General features: G+C 46.4%; 1 protein-coding gene across 1 annotated transcript in view; it reads right to left on the reverse strand.

Moving 5' to 3' along the window:
* Positions 1-22,867, reverse strand: part of Add2 (adducin 2) — a 104,973-nt gene extending 82,106 nt beyond the window's left edge. Inside the window, exon 1 of the mRNA XM_052722055.1 lies at positions 22,610-22,867. The gene's annotated coding sequence lies outside the window, so the exon portion shown is untranslated. The remainder of the gene's footprint in view (positions 1-22,609) is intronic.
* Positions 22,868-23,160: the final 293 nt, after the last annotated feature.

Here is a 23,160-nt window from a genome sequence, read left to right on the forward strand (position 1 = left end):
ACACTGTCTCCCTGGTTCCCCAAGTATACCAATAGGTATTGACTGCTACATGTAAGGAAAATAAAGCAATGATTGGGCTTTTTTTGTTGTTTTGTTTTGTTGTTTAAGATTCGGGGGTGGAGCACATGCATGCACCACAGCACACATATGGAGACTGGATGACAACTTGTGGGAGTCAGTTCCCTTCTCCATCACATAGGTTAGGGGAATTGAACTCGGGTTGCCAGGCTTGGCAGCAAGCGCCATTACCCCTAGTTTTCTCCCCAGACTGACTGAATTTGGTTTATAAAGTTATAAACTTGAAGGTCTACAGGGAGCTCCTTAGCTACAGTGTTTATTAATTTACTCAGTTATGGACCCATTTTTCTCGTCCAAAAAAAATCAGATGCCAATATCATGTTCCCCAAAAGGAGCTGCGCTGTGATGATTACATTTTCAGTGCATATAATGTAAGCACATGGTGTGAGCAGAGCCCAGCGTGTGGGAGGTACCTCATGAAAGCTCCAGTCTCTGCCGTCATCATGGGGCTGAGTGGGAGGATTCAGGGTATGTTTGGGAGGACTAAGGTCACAGCATTACTGGCAGGTTGGATGAAAAGAAAAGAAACAGAAACCAAGGACAGCCGCAACCTTTCTGGCTCTAGCAACTGGGAGGATGGCAAGGGAAAACCCAGAGCCACTGGCTGGGAAGTCAGGCGTGCACTCACCAGGACACTGTTAGGTTAGGTCTGAGACGCCTGGAAGACAGCGGTGTAGAAAAGCCTGGCATGTGGGACCACCACCTTGTGTGCTGTGTGAAGGGAGAGGTAAGATCCAAAACATCAGGCCTTTGAGAGCTTAGGGGATGTATGGAGCTTCAGGCCACACTCAGACTTGGGGAACCAGAATCCGCATTGGAGCAGTTTCCCCAACTGACCCACAGGCAACAGTGAACTAGCCTTCAGGGGAGAGAGCTAAAGCCAAGACCTGGGTGAGCTCTCGGCAGGGAAGACCGGGCACTAGACACAGTCCTGGAGCTCACTCACATTTAACCTTCCTCAGGAAGGTGGGACTGCACGGGGAAGAGGGATGTCCACTCAGGCAAAGGGGAACTTAGGGAACTTGGTGGCCACATAAGAGAATGTTCTAGAAAGAGGGTAGCTATACCAGTGCTGTCGATTTTCATTATGTTGGTTAGTATGGGCAATGATCCATCATGGTAGCCTTGATGGGAGCGGTCTCCATGGCAACGAGAGGACAAGTCAATGCAAGCAGAGGTACTGTTGGTGAGACATGGAGAATATAGAGAGAATGGGGTACTGCCATGATGGGAGATAGTGGGAAGAGGAGGAGCTGGAAGGAAGAGCTGCTGTAGCAGTGCTTTTGAGGAGAGGGAAAGGGGTCTGGCCCCAAAGGAAGGGCGGGCCTGTGGGCAGAGACACTCAACCACAGGGGTAGGCAGGGTGTGGGAGAAGCCGGGAGCTCCTAGACCATGATTCTAGTTAAGAGGAAGTCAGGGGCACCCAGAAGGTGGTGGGGGTAGGAAGAGAAGAAGATTTAGAAAAAGGAAAAATGCATCTGCCACTTGGGAAAGTGAAAGAGTAAAGGCCACAGACCGCCAGGCAGTACAAGGAGATTTGGGGGAGGTTTTTGGCTTCATTTTTTAATCTCCCATGATTTGCAATCGAGCACTTCCTTTCTCCAAAACGCTCTGCGCTAATGCTCCAAGACTTAAGCAGTAGTGAGTGCATCCTTCCCTCAGCTCCCATCATTCTCCTACACCTTCCATTAACGGCTGCCAGTGGGCAAAACAAGGCTGAGCAGAGGAATCGCCACAGAAGATAGAGATAAGAGATACAGGAGGGCTCCTCTCCCGAATCACAGGGAAAACACAGGTGTCTCAAGGGACAGAGCCTGCCTTTCCTCCTCTCCTGCATTTCACAAGAACCACAAGGGGATCCCTGGAGACATAAAAACAGATTCCGTTCATTAGTTACCTTTGGCTGGGCTTTGCACAAGCATGAAGCCCAGAATGCCTCCAGTTACTGACTGTGGTGGTTTGAGTGAGAATGGCCTCCATAGGCTCATCTACTCACGCACATGGTCCCCAGCTGGTGGAACTGTTTGGGAAGGATTAGGAGGTGTGGACTTAACTGGAGTAGGTGTGTCACTGGAGGTGAACTTGGAGGTTTCAAGAGCCTACACCAGACCCAGTTAGCTCTCCCTCTGCCTCATGGTTGTGTCAGATGTAATATCTTAGCAACTTCTCTAGGCATCTCCAGCACCATGCCTGCCTGCCTGCCTGCTGCCATGCTCTCTGCCACAATGGTCATGGACTAACCCTCTGGAAGTATAAGCAAGCCTCCAATTAAATGCTTTCTTTTACAGATTGCCTTGGTCTTGGTGTCTCTTCACTGCAGTAGGAAAGTAACTGAGACACTGCCCTTCCTGCACGAATGCTAAACTGAACAATCACCATACCTGACAGCACTCCCTAGTCCAGCTACATATGCCCCTTCCTGGGATGTGTCAATTAGGAAGTTCAAGGCCTGACCTTCCCAGCACACTACTATCCACAGCTCTCTCCCCATCCTAGGGACCTGGGAGCTGTCAGGGTTCCTTGATGATATCCTTTGTACCTGACAGCCACCTCCCTCTATTTCCACTCCTTTAAATACTCGATTGCGTGGTGGGGATGTAACTCAGTTCTTAGAGAGACTGCCTAGCATGCATGAAGCTCTGGATTTGACTCCCAGCACTCAGGAAGTAGAGACAGGAGGATCAGGAATTCAAGGTAATCCTTAGCTACACAACAAATTTGAAGCCAGCTTGGGATGTATGAGACTATGATGTTTGAATGAGATGCCACCCCATAGGCTCTGATGTTTGAATACTTGGTCCCCAGTTGGTGGTTCTGTTTGGATAGGTTTAAGAGGTATGCTCTTGCTGGAGGATGTTTGTCAGTGGGGGTGAGTTTGAGGTTCCCAGCCATTCTCAGCATGTTCTACTTCCCGCTTGCAATTCAAGATGTAAGCTCTTAGCTACTACTCCAACAATGCCTGCTACCTACTGCCTGCGGCCTCTAATCCACAGTCATAAACTCTAACCCTTTGGAACTACAAGCCCAAATAAACTATTTCTTCAATAAGTTGCCTTGGTCATGGTGTTTTATCACAGCAACAGAGAAGTAATTAAGCCAGAGACCCTGTCCATCATCTCAAAAGCGCACATCTCCCATTGACTGTCCCTCTCCTTGTGATTGTTTTGGTCACCTTTTCCTAGCTGCTGCTCCCATCCCCTGTGACATCAGCTCCTGGTGGTCATCTTCCTCTCATTGCCACCTTTACTTAGTCCTGATGACTCCGGCACTCACAGAGTGAGCCACCCCACACTGCCTCTTATCTCCACCGTGTCTGGATCGGTCCTCTTTCTTTCCTCCCATATGCAGGCACCCCCTCTCACGGCGACCTGAGTTTCACATCACCAGTAAGGCCAGTCAGCACGGATGCCGGTGACCTATTCCTTCACTGCCTGTGCTCTACTCTTCCCATCCTCTTCTCTAGCTGGGTTAACCCCTCCCCGGCACAGCACCTCTAATGGCCATTCTTCTCACCCGGCAGAGCCCTGCCCTTAGCTAAAATCTTCTGTGACCTTCTTCCTGACCTTTCTTTGAGCAGCTGACCCTTGTCCCCAGCTGCACAAAGGAGGCTGGCTTCGGAATCCGCTCCATCCCTGTCTGATACTGTTTTTACCACTCCATGCAGCCTGTCTTCCCAGCATAGACTCTCCTAAAGGATCAGCTCCCTCTGATTATCTCTCCAGGTCCCCACACCTTCCTTACCACATTCTAAGCCTATGAAGTCACCCAAATGACACAATAAAAATGCCTGTTGACACCCTGCCTCACTAACCACCTGAGTCAGCCCCCCCACACCCTGCTTCCCTCAGCATGGGGCATCCTGGCTACTTGGCCAGAAACAGCCTCCTCCTGTCACTGCCCTGTTCTGCCTCAATATCTCTTCAGCAGAAGTGCTGGAGCTGTTCATCTGCTGTTTCCAGATTCAGCTCCCTCTCTCGTGACTGGAGTGTGAAGCCTGGTCCTGCCAGACAACCCCACACCTGAGACCACAGCTGCACACAGGGGTCCAGTGAACACACACCCACTGGCTGATGGATGTGCACAGCCATGCCGCAGTGACAAATCATTTATTATTGTTAACACATCTCAAGCAAATTTAAATGTTCATTCTCCTGGACATCCTTCATGCATGCCCCCTTTCCCCTCTCTGCAAAAATCAAAAGGTCAATAGAGGGCTACTCTCTGAGCCAAAGATAGCCTTTTCACTTTCTCTTAAGATTTCTTTTTATGAGTATGTGTGAAGTCCTGCACATATGTATATGGACTACAAGTGTGCCTGTACCCTCAGAAGTCGGAAGATGGGATCCAACCCCCTGTAGCTGGAGTTGCAGATAGTTTTGAGCCACCAAGTAGGTTCTGGGAGCAGAATCTGGATCCTCTGCAACAGCAGCCAGTGCTCTTTAACTACTGATCTGTGTAGACCAGGCTGAGCCCAAACCCAGAGGCAGGATTGCAAGTGTGTACCACCATACCCAGCCATGACACACATTTCTAAAGATACTGACTCAGCTAAAACTATAAAAATGGAACTTGGAGTGAACCAATAAAGCAGAGTCCATTGCCAACAGACTGAGGACCTCACCCCAGCAGCCTGCACAGAGAAAGGACCAGAGACCCTGGATCGGCTCTTAACTTGGTCTGAGTGCCACTTTCCTCTGAGGCCACTCCCTACATCCTCCCTTGGTGCTTCCCAAACTCCTGCTGCCCCTTTGAAACTAAGGAACACACGAGCTTTCCTGAGCCTGATGACCTATGAGAGTCAGTGTATATTGCTTAAACATTCAGAAAGACACTCAACATTGCTGATTGTTAGGACGTGAATTAAAGCCACATTGAGATATTGCTCTCAAAACTAAAAAAAAAGAAAAAAGAAAAAAGAAAGAAAGCTAATATATGCTAATATATACAGAGAGAGGAAGAGGAGGAGGAGGAGGAGGAGGAGGAGGAGGAGGAGGAGGAGGAGAAGAAGAAGAAGAAGAAGAAGAAGAAGAAGAAGAGAGTGAGGGAGAGAGGGGAGAGAAAACAATACCAAATGTAGAGTCATCTGGCTGTGTCGAGTGGCACAGTCATTTTGGAAACTATTTGGCAGTAAGAGTTGAATATGCATGCTTCCTTCAAGGTGTTTACCCAGATAGCTGGAATCTCAGGCTCACGTGTATACCCACAAAGACAGTAGCTTCATACCCACCCCAAATGAAGATCATTCAAATGCCTTTTATTATTTTGTTTTTGAGGCAGTCTCTCACTGTGTAGCCCAAGCCAGTCTGAAATGAACCAGTTCTTTCCTCAGCATCACGGGTGCTGGAATTAGGGGCGTACGCCTCTCTGCCCAGGCCATATGACCTCCATGGGTGCGTATCTAAGAAATTGTGGTAATTCTGTCTAAAGGTATATTGCTGAACAATCAAGAACTGTCAGTGGGCTGGGGAGATGGTTCAGTAGGTACAGAGCTTGACACACAAGCATGAGGCCTGAGTTCAGATCCCCAGGACCTACATAAAGCTGGATACACTAGTTATGTATGTAATTCCAGTGTTCCTATGATGGAATGGGAGGAGACAGAAGATCCCGAATTTTGATTGAAGTGGCAGTTATATGATTCTATATGTTTGTAAAATTCACAGAACTATACATCTAAGAAAGATACAATCTGATATAGGCATATTAAGCCCAGGCATCTAAATTACAAAGCGAGTTTCTATATGATACAGGGGCAACAGTCTTTTTTTTTTTTTTTTTTTTTTTTTTTTTTTGGTTTTTCGAGACAGGGTTTCTCTGTGTAGCTTTGCGCCTTTCCTGGAACTCACTTGGTAGCCCAGGCTGGCCTCGAACTCACAGAGATCTGCCTGGCTCTGCCTCCCGAGTGCTGGGATTAAAGGCGTGCGCCACCACCGCCCGGCTACGCCACCACCGCCCGGCGGCAACAGTCTTAATGGCTAGCAACAGAACAGAGAAACAAAATGCCTTTGGAGTACAGGCATCTGGGCCCACTGCAGCAGCACAGGAACCAGCAAGTGCTACAGCCAGACCTTGTGTCTGGAAGTCTTGTGAACCATCTATTCCTGCCACCCAGAGCTCCGCCTTGAATAGCACTCACAGGACCACATGCCAAATCCACAGCCACCTAGCCCTTTTGATCAGTAGAACCAAATTACTGACATCTTGAAAAGGCAGGCCACATTCTTGTGGCCCGTCCGAGTGTCTCCTCCACCACTTTACAGCTGTCATGGCGAAACACACATGGAAACCTTGTAACATGGAGTTACCGAGTGGAAGCATAATCTTCCTTTCTCAAAGTTAGAATCGCACTTGAAAAGAAGATCGAGCAGATGAGAAGTTGTTGCAGAACATTTGTACACTGTGTGAAGATGTGCTGCTGTGATCAGTGTAATAAAAAGATGAACAGACAATAGCCAGGCTGGAAGTATAGGTGGGATTTCCAGGGAGAGAAGGAGATGAATCTAGGCAGGAGAGAGATGCCAGGAGATATGGAGAGGAAGCAGGAGGTGCAAGATGGAAGAGAGGTAAAAAGCAATGTGATAGAATGTAGATTAATATAAATGGGTTAATTTAAGTTACAAGAGCTAGTTAGAAACAAGCCTAAGCTATAGACTGAGCTTTCATAATTAGTAAGAAGTCTCTGTATCATTATTTGGGAACTGGCTGGCAGGACAGAAAAACACATTATAAGAAGTACTGGGAAGTCTCAAACAGGGACACATGACCAAGACAGACAGAGATGGCAGCATCCCCACCTCTGAAGCAGCAAGCCTGCCCCCAGTCCTGTTCATTTCCCAACAGACTTGGTCTTTTTCAGGATGCCTCTGTTTAGTCATAACACCCCAAGTTCCCAGCAGAGACAAAGCGTTTCTGCCTAGGTTGCAGCTCTTGATCCCCCATGTCATCGACTTATTTGAGCATTGCTTGCTGCATGCCTCAGCTGCAGAATCTATGACTTTTTATCTCATTATTAATCAGCTTAATAGATTTATCCTCTACTGACATTGGAGAGTTTTCTCATTGTGTTTAAAGTTGGCAATGTTGAACATCACAGTTCAATGTCAAATGCTCATGTTTATAAAACAGAAAATAAAATAAGACAGGAGACATTTTAAAAATAAAAAATAAATATAAATATAAATATAAAAAATTTTAGAAAATAGGCAAAATTAAAGAGCTACTACAATGGGCCAGGTGTTGGTGGCGCATGCCTTTAATCCTAGCACTCAGGAGGCAGAAGCAGGCAGATCTCTTTGAGTTGGAGGCCAGCCTGGGCTACAGAGTGAGTTCCAGGAAAGGCTCCAAAGCCACACAGAGAAACCCTGTCTCACAAAAACAAACAACAACAACAAAAGAATGACTATAATGGACCCCAAAGACCTGTTAACTAGCATCTTCAGAATAGAGGGCAGTTTACCCTGGAGTTCCATTTATACCTCCTGTTCTGATGTCCTTATGAACTGTACCTCCTTCCACCTTGACACTGTCTAGGTATAGATAATGAGATATATTCAGCCCAACAACTCACAACCCTACATTCCCTTCTCAAGCCATGCAAAATATTGCTTTGAAACAAGTCCTAGATATTACACCATTTCAACCATAAAAATAGTAAACATGTTAGGTGGAGTTTCAATTACTGGATACCCTCATCCTGACATATCCACAGCCTGGAAGAAAGTGTAATAAATACAGTCTTCAGAAGGGACAGTCTCACAGACTGAGACTTTAGCGGAGTCAAGCTGTGTAGCAGAATTTCAAAGCCTATGTTCAGCTGTAAGAACCTGGCTAATGTATTGGAAATGAAGATTTTAAAAATTATTTTTTATTTTTTAAGACAGGGTATGCATAGACTTGATGGGCCTGGAACTGTGTAACCCAGACTGTCTTCTGAACTCACAGAGATCCGCCTGCCTCTACCTCTCAAGTGCTGCAATTAAAGATGTGTAGGACCACACCGGCTAAACGTATTTTTTGTTAGCATACAAAGTATTAGATTTTGCTGTGGGATGTTCTGTATGGCAAATATGTTAATAAATAAAACACTGATTGGCCAGTAGCCAGACAGGAAGTATAGGCAGTACTAACAGAGAGGAGAATTAAGGGAACAGGAAGGGAAGGAGGAGACTGCATGCAGCCACCACCAGGACAAGAAAGATGTAAGGTACCAGTAAGCCATGAGCCATGTGGCAAAGTATAGATTAATAGAAATGGGCTGAATATAAGAGTAAGAGCTAGACAATGATAGGCCTGAGCTAATGGTCAAGCAGTTTAAATAATATAAGCGTCTGTATGTTTATTTTATAAGTGGGCTACGGGACTGCTCAGCTTGGCGGGACCCAGAGAGAAAACTCTCCAGCTACAAGATTTCATTATGGAATTTTTCCAGACAAGTCTTGTTTTTCCTCATTTTCCTCCTGTGCCATCATCCCAGTAGCCTTTCCATTTTCACATCATGTATGATCTTTTACCGCCCACCCATCTATCCTTTAATACCGCAAGCTCCCCTCTCCTGGTCTCCTATCCAGTTTCATGGTCTACATACTCTTAAATGCCTTTATTCACATACGCACAAACATTAAAAAACAGGATCTATATATGATAGTGAACATGTGATTTTTGTCTGAGTCTGAGTTACCTCAATTAATATAAAACTTCCAGATCCATTCATTTTCTTGAAAGTTTCATGACTTCATTTGTCTTACAGCTGTTTTTATGAACTACCCATCAGCTGATGGACATCTAGGCTGATTCCATTTCCTGACTTCTTCAAACAGAGCAGAACTGACCAGAGGTGAGTGAGTGTCTCTGTGCTAGGAGACGGAGTCCTTTGGGTTTGCATCACAGGTAGTGTAGCTGGGTCTTATGGTAGTTCTAGTTTTCAGTTTGTGAGATTTCCCTGATGGCTACACTGGTTTGCACTCCCGCCAGCATTAAGGGTTCCTCCTTCCTCACATCCTGACCAGATTTATTGTCATTTTTTTTTAACTTTAGCTGGTTCTGACTAGAGTGATACAAAATTGCAAAGCAGTTTTAATGTGCTGTCCTAGCTAGGATTGCTCTTGCTATGATTAAACACCATGACCAAAAGCAATTTGGGGAGGAAAGTGTTTATTTGGCTTACACCTTCACACTGCAGTCCATCACTGAAGGAAGTCAAGACAGGAACTCAAGCAGGGCTGGAACTTGGAGGCAGGAGCTGATGCAGAGATCATGGAGGGGTGCTGCTTACAGGCGTGTTCCCCATGGTCACTCCACTTTCTTATAGAACTCAGGACCACCGGCCCAATAGGCTGGGTTCTCCTCTATCAATAACTAGTTAAGAAAATGCCCTACAGACTTGTCTACAGCCCAACAGATCTGAGGAGAGGCACAGATAAACTTCATCCTGGACATTCATGGCAGAGAGCAGCTCTATAATTGTGGGAGGAGGGAAACTCAAAAGTAGATGTGGGTTGTTTTAAGATACTAACTGCAGAATTAAAACCACAGCTAGAAGTTTCCTTGATTAAGGACCCGGGGTGAGCACAGACAGCTGATCCATATTACAACGCCATCATTCTCGTCTGACTTGTCATGTATGTGCCGGGCATAGTAAGTTATGCCTCTAACCCCAGCCCTCAGGAGCGGGGGAGATTGGGAGTTTGAGCCCAGACTGATTTACAGAGTGAGACTCTATCTCTAAAAAACAAACCAAAATAAAACAGTGAGAGGGCAGGTGAAGAAGAAAGAAAAAAGGTCTATTTTTAAACTAACAGAAAGGAAACGTGGCATGGAAGGGTTAAGGTGCTGCTGTGTAGCTATGGCAACAGATGCAGCTGATTTAGCACACACGAGGGTGTTGGAAAGAGCAGAGAGAAACAAGAGAAACGTGGTGTCAGGAGAGAGGAAGAACAGATTCTAAATAAAGGGTTGCTGAGATCACCAACACAGGGGCTCTCTCATCTGACACCGTGTGAAGGAAAGAGCCCAGCCACCTGGAGGGTCCTGGAATCCGTCACTGTAGAATTTCTTCAACTTTTCTTTTACCCCCTTTTTTTTTAAAGATAGGATTTCACTGTGTAACTCTGGCTGTTCTGGAACTTGCTATGTAGACCAGGCTGGCCTTGAACTCACAGAGAACTACTGGCCTCTGCCTTCTGAGTGCTGGGATTAAAGGCCATGCCCAGCTTCAGATTTTTTAGTGTTTTTATTTTTATTTTTAAATAATCATACACCTTACTGGACACCATTGGGACTTGTAGAGCCAAGTGCTTTCGTGTGTCTCCTTCCTACCCCTTCCCTCCCTGTTGCTGCACCTGCTTGTACCACCCACCCACACATTATTTTCCTCTTTTGTGTCCCATGTGAACCTTGGCCCCACCCCATCCTTCCTTATCACTCTTGGTCTCCTTTCTAGGTTTTCAGACTTTACTTACATGTATATGTGTTTACATATATACATGTATACATTAAAGGCTAGGATCCACAGAGGAGTGAAAACAAACAGTTCTTGTCTTTTCTAAGTTTGGACCACCTTGCTTAATATTATACTTTTCAGATCCACCCATTTTCCTGCATATTTCATTTTTTTCACTGCTGAATAACATCCTATTGTGTCTATGTAGCACATTTTCATCACCCATCCATCTGCTGATGGACATCTGGGCTGGTTCCATTTTCTGGTTATTGTGACTAGAGCAGTAATAAACATGGACGAGCAAGTGTCTCTGTGGTAGGATATGGAGTCCGTTGGGTATATGCCCAAGATCACTGTAGAATTTTTAAATAAAAAACCAAATCTTTCTGGGGCTCCATGCCGAATGAACAGTGCAGGAGTGCTGAAAATTAAACTCATAAAATAACAAGCGGAAAAACAGCCCACAGTTATACGAAACTGTCTTCATGACGTCTCCATACACCTTAATGGTTAAGAACTCTGCTCTTTGAGAAAAAAAAAAAAAAAACAATTTATTGGTGACATTCAAATGCATTGAATGGATTTTTCCTCTTCAATAAAGGGATTCACAATTGAGCATAGACATTTAACTCCCTTTTCTGAGCACCACAGAAATTGCCAAAGGAATGTAAAAATAGGAACAAACTCACATCCCTTTGGGTTACCAGGAAGCGAGGCAGGAACTGTGGGGGACTAACATCTTTGGAACATGGTTCCTCCCACCCCGGAACACCACATTCTGTTTCTTAAGTCAATATTGGTAGTTCACATTTTCTGTGAAAACTGTCCATTTTGTCAAGAGCTCACACACATGCAATCAGATAACTCAACAGGCCTGCTGTTTTAAATCCTTTCCTTATTATTCCACATGCTGCTTCCAGGCTTCCGAATTTGCACCTTTTTTTGTCTTAATTAGTCTTGCCAAAAGTTTGTGTATTTTACTGACTTTCTAAAAGAACTTGCTAGACACAAAGTGGGGGAGGGGCTGTGAGGAGGAGGAGGGCAGAACTCAGGAAAGGTGGACGGTGGACGTGTGGGTGTGGAGGTGTGGGAAGGCAGTTAGGTACATCTCCTGAGCATAGGAATGCACAGATTCCATTTCTGTTTCAAAGATTAATTGTGGGTGTAGGGAGGTTGAGTTTGAGGTGGGGGTGCGATTGGGGGGAGTAGAACTGAGCATTCCATGTTCCAGCTAAGAGCCGCATGAGCCAATGAGACCCAAGAGACCCCCCACCAGCATGCCAAGAGAGATGGATGCAACCTTGTTGGCATAGATACTAGAGTCTAGCTGGGTTTCTTGGGAGCTAGGCCTGGAGTCACTTCTGGGAGCCAAGAGTCTTCCCTGTGGACCGGCCTTCATGGGGGAGGAAGGAACCCTATGATCTCTCTAACCAGGCTGCATCATGTCCTCTCTTCTCATTTGAATTGCTCCCTCTTTGTGAAAGGCCCAAGGTGACCACAAGCGCTGACTGGCCTTCTGTGAGCATAACAGATGTGGTGCAGGGTGCCAAGCAGTCCTGAGAGATGCTGCTGAGAAAAGCCAGAGGGATTGGCTACCTAGCTTAGTAAGATTTTCTAGCCACTTCCAGGCTGGGCCCAGGGAAGACCATTCAGATATTAAGTGAAATTTGCTTTGTGACAGCCACATTCTAAGCATGGAGCTTGTGGGACAAAGGCCTATGTCAGACCCAGTGTGTCAGCCATTTTGGTAGTTTAAATGTAATTGGCCCCCATAAACTCATAGGGAGTGGCACTATTAAGAAGTGTGGCTTTGTTGGAGTGGGTATGGCCTTGTTGGAGGAAGTGTGTCACTGTGATGGTGTGCTTTGAGGTTTCCTATACTCAGGATACCACCCAATGTCTCAATCAACTTCCTGTTGCCTGCAAGACGTAGGACTCTCAGCTACTCCTCCAGCACCACATCTGCCTGCATGTCGCCATCTACTTTGTCATGATAATGATGGACTGAACTTCTAAAACTGTAAGTGAGCCCCCTCAATTAAATGTTTTCCTTATAAGAGTTGCTGTGGTCATGGTGTCTCTTCACAGCAATAAACACCCTAAGACAGCCATGTTTACATCTGCACCAAGCAGCATTTGTTAACGAATAGTTATTCTCAGCTGCCCCAGCTGAAATGATAATCATTGATCTTATTCACAGCTGCTAGGTTACAACTCAGCATGCTGCAACTCTCTCTAACCATGGGTCTACCAATCTACTTAAAAGAGCTAGTAGAGTTGTGTGGCTTCTACCCTCACCCTTGACCCACTGACTGTGCCACACAGAGCACCAAGCCTGTGGATTACTCTAGAACTCAACTAGACTTCTCCCCCGACCCATGTAACAGGAGGACCTGTGTTAAATCCACCCATATGAAAGCTGGGTGTGCTGGAACATGCTTGTAATCCCTGCACTCAGAAGGCAGAGACAGGAGGATGATACCTAGGGTTCACTGGCCAGTCAGCCTAGTGTACTTGGTGAGGTCCAAGCCAGTAACACATCCTATCTCAAAAGACAAGATGAGAAGCTCATGAATAACAACATCTCAGGTTGACTTCTGACCTCCATACAGTTGAACACACACATGCACACACACACACACACACACACACACACACACACACACACACATCCACAAACTAAAATCATGGAACTAGAGAAATATCTCATTATGGGAGAACTTACCTAGCATGCCCAAGGACCAGAAACTAATGTCTCATGCCATGATGTAAAAAGGAGCCATCCCAGTGATGTGACAGATACCACAGTCTAGGAAGACAAACTGGTGCAACTGTGAAAGCTTAAGAGAAATTTGACCTGCTTTGCTTGGGGATCCCAATGTAAAGAAGAAAGCAAGTAAGTAGTTCCTATAAGAGACAGGTGAGCAGTTGTCTGTAGGCTTGAGAAGCAAATGGGATCAGTAGGAGCACAGGGCTCATGGCAAGCTATGCCCTTTGTTGCTGATTGGTCAGTATAGTGGTCACTCAAGCCTTCATTTTAGGACTGTTAAGTTGTACCTTAGTCCATGTACTTTCCTATGTTTTCTATGTTCTAAGGTTTATTTTTATTTTATAATTATGTGTATGAGTGTGTGTGTGTGTGTGTGTGTGTGTGTGTGTGTGTGTGTGTGTGTGTGTGTGTGTAAGAATCATGACCATAGAGGCCAGAAAAGGGTGTCATCCCCTGGAGCTGGAGTTACAGGTGGATGTGAGCCACCCTATGTAGGTGCTGGAAATTGAACTTGGGTCTTCTGCAAGAGCAGCACACACTATTAACTACGAAGCCATCTCGGCAGCTCCCATGTTTTCTAATCTTTTTTAGAATAAATCATCACTGAAGAACTGGGGTAGAGCGGTGGTAGATGTTTGCCTAGCATGTGCAATGCCCAATACTGCACAAAGCAATCGACTAGTTAGTCGTCGCATGGGGAAGATAACTAACAATTTCCTGGACTTTCTAGCAGAGTTTTCTTCTGCATATGAGTATATGGTGTGTATGAGTGTTTTCATGTGTGTGGACACACGTGTATGTACAGGTATGGATGCACGAGGCTAATGTTGGAGTCTTCCATGGCTCTCCACCCAGCTAACTGAGGCATGGTCCTTCAGTTGAAACTAGAGTTCTCTGATGCAGCTATTCTGGCTAGTCACCTTGCTCTTCAGTGCCCTTCCCAGTTCTGGATTTACAGGCGGTTCACACCCACTCGGCATGTACGTGGGCTCTCAGGATGCAAACTCCAACCCTTCCCTACGTGGGAAGCGCTTTATCCACCAATCCACCCCCCAACCCTGAGTTTGTTCTGGTTTGTTTGTTTGTTGATGAAGACAGCAAACATCTTCCATAACTTGGAAATTTCTAGAACCCTAGGAGATGAAAAATAATATGTAGAGTATTAAGGTGCACAGAGTTTGATGAAGAATTACAAAAGTATTGTTATGTGAAGGAAACATTAATTCTTACACAATCAAGAACCAACAACACATCACATTCTCTGAAAAAAATCCGAAAAAGAATTAGAAGCAAAGATTGAGTCTAAGGAAGAGAGTGAGCGCGGAAGCCTGTGTACTCAGTGCAGACACCGAGCACAGTTAGGAGCTCAATGTGAACGGACACACGCGGTATTAAAAGTCAAACAGACGCCAACTGGCCATAGAGCCGAGAACTTCCTAAGGTGAGAAGTTAAATGGGTGTGAGGGAAGAGGAAAGAAATTAAAGTAGCAAATCTCTCATTGTTTGGTAAAGAATAGACACACACACACACACACACACACACACACACACACACACACACACAATTTCAAGACTAGTAGCAAAATAACTGCAGAGATACAACCTCTTTGATTCCAAGAACAAGGAGGTCTTAGGCTGCATTTAGGGAAAAAATAGTGAAGAAATGAGTCTGCAATTTTTTTAATGTAAAGTAAAATTTTAGAACAACAAAGCTGTCACACACACAATAAATATTAATGTTTATTGATATTGGTTAGAAAAATCCAATTATAATGTTTTAAAATAGATAAGAGCTAAGAGGTAGCTCAGTGCCAGTGTGTGTGCAGAACATGGATGAGCCCAAGGTTCATTGCTAAGCATGAAAGAAAACACAAAAGGCAAAAATCAAAATGACATGGAAGAGTCGGGTGTGGTGGCTCACACTGCCATCCCAGCAGTCAGAAGACTGAGGTGGGGTGTGCTAGCTCAAAGTCAGCCTGGGCTAACAAAACTAAAAGCAACCCCAAAATGACATGGAAGAAGAAAGTTTTAAAATTTAAAATAACAAGCACAATCCTGGGGAAATAACTTTTAAAAGCAGGGTCCTGGTTTCATTATCACACAGTAAAATTTGAGACAAAACAAAGCACACAATGAAACAAAGACATTGGGCCTAAAGATTCAGTATCAGTGAGACGTGAGAATCACAAGTCTTGAGTCAAGAAAATTGGGTTCCCTAGAGCTGTCCAGACTTAGTCCTGAAATCCTCCAAGAAGCCCCAGGCTAGGTAACCAGTACCCACACAGCACCCCAGGCTGGGCAGCTGGTACCCACACAGCACCCCAGGATGGGCAGCCAGTACCCACACAGCACCCCAGGCTGGGCAGCCAGTGCACCCAGGCTGGGTGGCCAGTACCCACACAGCACCCCAAGCTGGGCAGCCAGTACCCACACAGCACTCCAGGCTGGGCAGCCAGTACCCACACAGCACCCCAGGCTGGCTAGCCAGTACCCACACAGCACCCCAGGCTGGGCAGCCAGTACCCACACAGTACTCCAGGCTGGGTAACCAGTACCCACACAGCACTCCAGGCTGGGCAGCCAGTGCACCCAGGCTGGGTAACCAGTACCCACACAGCACCCCGGGCTGGGTAACCAGTACCCACACAGCACCCCGGGCTAGGTAACCAGTACCCACACAGCACCCCGGGCTAGGTAACCAGTACCCACACATCACCCCAGGCTGGGCAGCCAGTGCACCCAGGCTGGGTGCCCAGTGTCCCACACAGCACAGTACTAGCAGTGCTGGTTAGTACCACTGTGTTTATTGTCCACGATAACCCACCAGCCCACTGTGTCTGTAAGTTCTGCACACAGATTCCACCAACCTCACACTGAAATATTTCATTGAAAAGAACTGGGGCTGGAGAGATGGCATAGCAATGAAGCATGCTTGTTGATCCTATGGAGGACCCAGGTTTGGTTCCCAGCACCGCCAGGCAGCTCACACCTGCTTTCCTCTGGCTCCAGGACATCCAATACCCTCTTGTGGCCTCCCAGGGCACTTACACACATGTGGTGCACATAAACTCATTCAGGCACACACACATAAATAAATGATTATATAAAAAATCGTGCCCCTATCATGCAACCCAGCTGTCTTGTTCTGGGTATGGATCCAAAGAAAATAGCACCATCACATCCATCATATCAAAAACACACCTTACACCCACCACATCTACCACAGCACTACTCACAAAGGCCAACATACGGAGCCAACCAAGGTGCCCGACCACAAATGATTGGTTAAAGAAAATGCCACATGCACACACTATGGGGTGCTACTAAACCATAAGAAAGAATGGCGTCCTGTCATCTGCTGCTAAATAGAACTAAAGGCACTATGCTACATGAAATAAGCAAGACTCAGAGAAGCCCTGCATGCCCTCTCTCAGGAGTCTCATGTGGGTGTCTTCATTTTTTTCTTCTGTTTTTGTTATTTTGAGACAGTGCCTCATGGAACCTAGACTAGCCTCAGTCTCAGACTATGTAGTTGAGATGACCTTGAATTACTGATCCTTCTGCCTCTATCCGACCAGTGCTGGGATTACAGGCATGTACCATCCCATGCCTGGTCTATGCAGTGCTGATGAGCAAACACGGTTTATTGCCAACTGAGCCACTTCCCCAGACCTTGGTGTCTTTTAAAAGAGACAATTAGAGCCCGGCGGTGGTGGTGCATGCCTTTAATCCCAGCACTCGGGAGGCAGAGCCAGGCGGATCTCTGTGAGTTCAAGGCCAGCCTGGTCTACAGAGTGAGTTCCAGGAAAGGCGCAAAGCTACACAGAGAAACCCTGTCTCGAAAAACAAAAGAGGACAATTAGAATGCATAATAGTGACGTTCAGAAGCTGGAATGTGTGAATTGGAGAGGCTTAAAAGGAGGTTAGGAAACAGGTACTCAGACACAATTGATAAAAGAAGTAAGTTCTGGTTTCCATGGCACCATAAGGGGATGACAGCTTGCAACAACCTATTCCAAGTTTCACACTAGCTGAAAGACGGGCTAGAAGGCTGCAGACTGGAAGCCATGAGAGGGTGGAAGCATTATTGCCTTTTTCATCAGAACACACTGGAGACATGTGGGAGCACCACGGTGAGCCCACCAAGAAGCATGCTAGTACATGGTGGTCAGAACCAAAGGGCCTCTCGGGAGCTGAGTGCATCAACTATCTTGATTCAATAATTACTCCATGTATAGAGCAATTCACTGCACCATACCCCATAACGTAATATAATTAAAATAATGATTTTGGAAACTAGGTAGATAAGAATAAGATTGTGCTGTGGGGTGATCCTTTTATATGCTGTGAATATGTATTACTCTCATTGGTTAATAATTAAGCTGTTTGGCCCAAGGCAAGGCAGGGTAAGTTTAGGCGGAACAATCAAATTGAGGACTGGGATGAAGAGGGGTGGGGTCAAGAGAGAATCGAGCCAGCTGCCCAAGAAACAAGACGCCAGAGAACCAGTAAAGCCATGGACCATGTGGCAATACACAGATTAATAGAAATTGGTTAATTTAAATATAAGAGCTAGTTAATAATAAGCCTAAGCTAAAGGCTGAGCATTTTGTAGTTAATATAAGCTTTTGTGTGATTATTTCGGACCGGGTGGTTGGGACAGAAAACTCCACCTCCACTTGCAAGATTGTCAATAATTAGTTTTAATTGATACCATTGAACTTCGTGTGTCTTTGTCTTCACTGTATTTGATACCATCTGTAAACTGTTCCCATGTGGTTCATCAGAGAATCAAGGCTAGGGTAACTCTGGCCTTTCATGCCATTCCATGGGTACCATCTGAGTGTGAGGGACTTGGGCGTGGTTGAAGACAATAGTCATTTTTGGTGCTACAGCCTGAAAAGTCTTTCAGGCTAATCCTTCAGCAGACAAGTCGAACATTGGAACACTGGTATTGCAATTTCTTTTAAAGATTCAGAATTGTACCTCAACAATCCTGGCTGTGTCCCAGAACATAGTTCAGAAGGCTTCAATGAGACAGAAATCCCCCTTGAAGGGTAACAATGCTTCTCAGGGACTCAAGGGACAGCCCAGTTGAACTTTGGCACCTTCAGTAAAATATACCTTGAATATGCATATTCTCATAATTCTTGAGTAACTAAAATGCCCGTAGGGCCAGCGAGATGGCTTAATTGGTAAACGCACTTGCCAAGCAACAAGTGTGGTCACCTGAATTCCATCCTTGGGCCCACATGTTGAAAAGAGAGAACCGACTCCCACTAGGTGTTCTCTAACTCAAACATGTGGACTGCAGCTCCTATGTACACAGACACATAAACACATGGACACACTAAACATGTGTAATAAAAATTTAATGCCCAAACAAGCCAGGTGTGGTGGTTCATGTCTGTAATCCCTGCATTTGGGAAGCTGAAGCCAGAGTGTTGCTATGAGTTCGAGATCATCCTGCTGCTGCCCATGTCAGTGAGTCAGACCAGCCTAGGCTACGATGTCTCAAAACAAAACAAAACAAAACAAAAACAAAAAACCATCTAAACAATACAACAATTAAATTTTAAACTGTCTCACACACAATCTGATTTACTGAAAGGAGTAATAGAGTCTTGGTGAAAACTAAACACCATTCTGATTTTAACAATGGTGGGCGTGGTGGTTCAAGCCTGTAATCCCATACAGCAGGATTGAGACCAACCTGGGCCACAAAGTAGTTCTAGGCCAGCAGCAGGTATAGGCTAGTGCTACAAAGATTCTGTCTCAAAGACAAAAGAATGGAAAAACGATGCCTCAGGCCATTTCTCCTCACTGACATTGTTTGCACTTGACTTTGACAACGGCAGTACAGACATGGCTCACAGCACGCCTACGAAACAATGCTAATAGCCCCCCTGAACACACAGCCACTTGAAGATAATCAGATATAATTTAAAATTCTGCTACCAAGCCACCCTGGAGTGCCTACATAAACCGGTTGCTGTTTCATTTTACAGCAATAAAAATAGTCACTGCTAATGTCTAAGGAGTGTCAGTCGGTGTCCTGAGATTCCCACGTATAAAACTCATCAGTCCTTAGGAAAGCAATATCATACACTTAGTCTCTTGTTGTCATCAGGGGGCTCTGAGAACAGAGAGGCAAGTTAACTTGCCCAAACTTCCACAGCTAGTAAGTACAACCACCAGGTAGTTGAGCTCCATTTCACCATTGTACCCGCTTGCCTGGGTGTAAAGTACTTAATGGGAGTCAATCCATCTGCAGTAATGGAAATCCAGGCCAGTTATTCAACAGGTGCAACTTCTACATCACACTTGCGCTAAGCCAGCTGCTACTAACAAATGGCTCCAAGTTGGTCTATGGGAAGGTGCATTTGGCATGACCCTCTTACTCCTTACCAATGGCAGTAATCATCAGGAGCTGTTCCTCTGAGCCTGGCCAGCCTCTGCCCTGTACAGACCAGCCTCGTCCTCTTCTGCGCACTCTGGTCAAACGCCCCTCCCTTCGCCCATACTGTGACTGATTCGTCAGGCCTGTGCCCTGCTCTAACAGGGCAACGGACAACAAAAGCCTGGCCCCAAGACAATCTGGAACACATTTCTCATTATGAATTAGCTAAGATTATCACTAGGATAAAGTGACTCATTTTAGAGAATACATAGGTCCCTGGAAATGTATATAACCAGGGATGTGAGAGACCTGAGGTCAGACCAAGCCTATGGAACTTGCCCCCTGCCTGACAAGGGGAGAATGGAGCACCTCGTCCCACTTGCTGTGTCTGGGAATGGGGCCTTGTTGGACCTGGAATACAGAATGGCTCTGCTCCCCCTGCTTCTCTTAAGAAGTTCTCCTGTCTTATACTCTGGAGGAGTGATGTTTTGTGTTTATCCAAGACAATACTTAGCACAACTTGTAATGATGCACTTGAGAGATTCCTTTGTTACTGTGCCTTCTTGCATGTGTCCTGAAAAGCTATCAGGGTGGAGTCCATGACTATCTATATCACCTCTTTGTTTCCAGAACTTCTCACCAAATCAGGGGGCTAGTAGGTTCTTACAAATGTTCACTGAATAAACAATGAATGAATATGTTCACAAATAAAACACAGACATGTGGCCTAGTCAGCTACCTTCCCCTGAGTTCCTGGAAGGTTCCTCAGCTAGCTTTAATTCTATCTTGCTTCCTTTATACTTTGCTAGGTTACCTTGTTATATTTTATGAATCCTTGTAAACTGTCTCAAATCCCTTGTGAAACAAGGTTGGCGTTAAATATATTTTTCAATGTCACATATATATTTTAAACTTTAACATAAATCCTCTGCCAACACACAAACACATACACATGACCATCTGTACACTTTAAAAATAGCTGTGGTTTATCTGAGCCTCATGGTGCAAGCCTGTCATCTCAATGCTCGGAAAACTGAGACAGGAGGATGATGAGTTTGAGGCCAGCCTAGGATACATATTGAGAACTTATCCAAAAAAAAAAAATTTTTTTTAAGAATCTGAGTTTTGCTATCTCCAACAATATAGTAATGTTTAAAGTGAGTTCTACCCCAGGCCCAGGACCCATGAACACAAAACATCACTCCTCCAGAGTATAAAACAGGAGAACTTCTCAAGAGAAGCAGGGGGGCAGAGCCATTCTGTATCTATACATGGTTCGATAATACGTATGGGACAAGCCCACTTCTAATCAGACTGGGTGCTTTGATGGACAAGAACGAACATGGGGCTTTCAATGAAACTGCTGTAGATTTTGGATCAAAGGATGATTAATCTGTGGGTTTTTAAAACGTACTGTGCCATCTTCACAGTGAGGAGTTTGTCACTACTTGTACCTCAGGTCGGGAAGAGAGAGGGTGCTAGACAAGGTCCTGGTCCAAAGGTACCAAGCGACATCTGCCCACTTTACATAATGAAGGGCAGAAGGCACTCACCCTGGGCTGGGGGTGTAGCTCAGTGGTAGAGCACCTGCTTAATGTGCTCAAGGGGTGCCATCTCCAGCACCACCAAGTAGTGTTTTGAAAAGAGCAAAAAATATTCAATAGTCCAACCCCCTAACCCCAGTTATCCTCATGCTAGTGGGGGCGGGGGTAGTGCAATTCTGACACAAGGCTGCTTTCTCCGGCCATAGCCATTTAAGCGCCTTTACTCCGGGTGCTGGCCAGGTATTCTTTCCATACATGAAACATAACTTGTAAATGCTGTTCATGCAAATACCGCTCAAAGCGCAAGTTAAACGCATGACGGCCCCAACAGCTCCAATGCAGTGGAAGGAGCTGAGCCACTCTCTCCCTGTCCCTCTGCTCTAGCAAGGATGGAGAACCAGCCCTTCCTTTCCCGGAGTCAGAAATCTCCACACAAGAACCTAAGGTTTGATTTCTATTATTCATAAGCTCATCTGAGACGCTTAGCTCTTGATGACAAAGTGTCAAAGGAGGAGTGGGCATGAAGAGAAGGGTGGTAATGATTTGTGTGTCATAAAGACAATTTCTAAAAGAATTTGACAGTGTGGGCTGAGACTTGCTTTTTATATGTTTATCTGTTCACTTCTGACAGGGGATGGAGAGTAAGGGCAGAAAAGGAACGGGCCTGAAAAACCCAGACAATAGGCCAGTTGCAGGCCTGACTGGCATCCTAAAGCAGTCGCCCTGCCCTACCCTGCCCTCCCTTCCCCCAACACCTGGCAGGCTGTGGTTGTGATTTCAAAACAAGTAACTGCTGGACCCTGGACCCAGAGTGGGCTTCTCTGCTTCTCCCTGGGGTGCAGAAGGGGAGGAGAGGAAACACGAGAGAAAGGAAAGGTGGGCACTAAAGATGAACTATCTGGTAGCACCTCCTCAGGGACAGTGGCCTCCCCCACTCCACCCCCAAAGCTTTGGGACGACATCAAAACCCAAACTCTGGGCGTTCAGATGTCAATCTCCCATCTTCTGCATCTGCCCTGCCAACCCCATTGCATGCAGCCAGGCAAGCGCATCTTGTGAATCTGGACCCCAGTGCGCTCAGCTGAGCAGGCGAGCATCCTGCATGAATCCGGCAGGGCGGCGGCTCGGCTCGGGAGGCCCTCCAAGAAGGCTACACCAACAGGCATCACGGACCCAGGAATACCCCATGTCCGCATGCAGGCCCATCTCCAGAGCTCAGTGTGACAGATCCGGAGAGCCGCAGGTGTACCCAGGCGTCCGTTCCTGCGCGGGCGCAGCCACTCCCCGGCTGCCGCGGAGCTCGCCGTCATTCTGTGGCTCCAGCATCCTGGGGATCCGCCCGCCGTAGTGCCCACCCTGCTCCTTCTTTGGTGCCCTACCTCGCACGCGGCGGCCTCGCATCCATCCCCAGCAGCCCCCAGCACTGCTGGGCGGTGTTCTTCGGCTCGGGGACCCGCTTCCCTGGCGCACAGCTACTCTGCTGCGTGGCGCTTCCCGCGCATCCCGCAGCTCGGGACAAAGGCCCTAGATCCGCGTCCCCGCGGCCAGCGCTGCAGTCAGAGTCAAGTCCAGAGCCCGCAGGAGGCTGGAAGAAGTGCGAGCTCCCGGCAGTGCGCGCTGACAAAGGGCCGGACGAGTGCGCAGCGCCCCCTCCAGAGCCCGGCTCACTGCAGCGTCCCCGCCCGCCCGCGCCCTGCAGCAGCCTGGGCCCAAGGCAGAGCCTGCCCCTCTGGAGTAAGCCACACTTGTCTCACACTCAGGGATATTTTATTTTTATTTAGGGTCTCAGAAGGATATCTTGCCTTTGGGAAAGTAACTTTCAGTGTTGCTAGTTAATGACAACGGGGTGACCGAATTCCTAACTAGATTGATTCTGATTCTGACCTCCTCTTCAACTAGGCTGGGGGCTCACTCTTACAACATGCACTGC

This window comes from Peromyscus californicus, unplaced genomic scaffold, assembly GCF_007827085.1.
Source record: "Peromyscus californicus insignis strain IS unplaced genomic scaffold, ASM782708v3 Scaffold_6__1_contigs__length_162567912, whole genome shotgun sequence".
Lineage (NCBI taxonomy): Eukaryota > Metazoa > Chordata > Mammalia > Rodentia > Cricetidae > Peromyscus > Peromyscus californicus.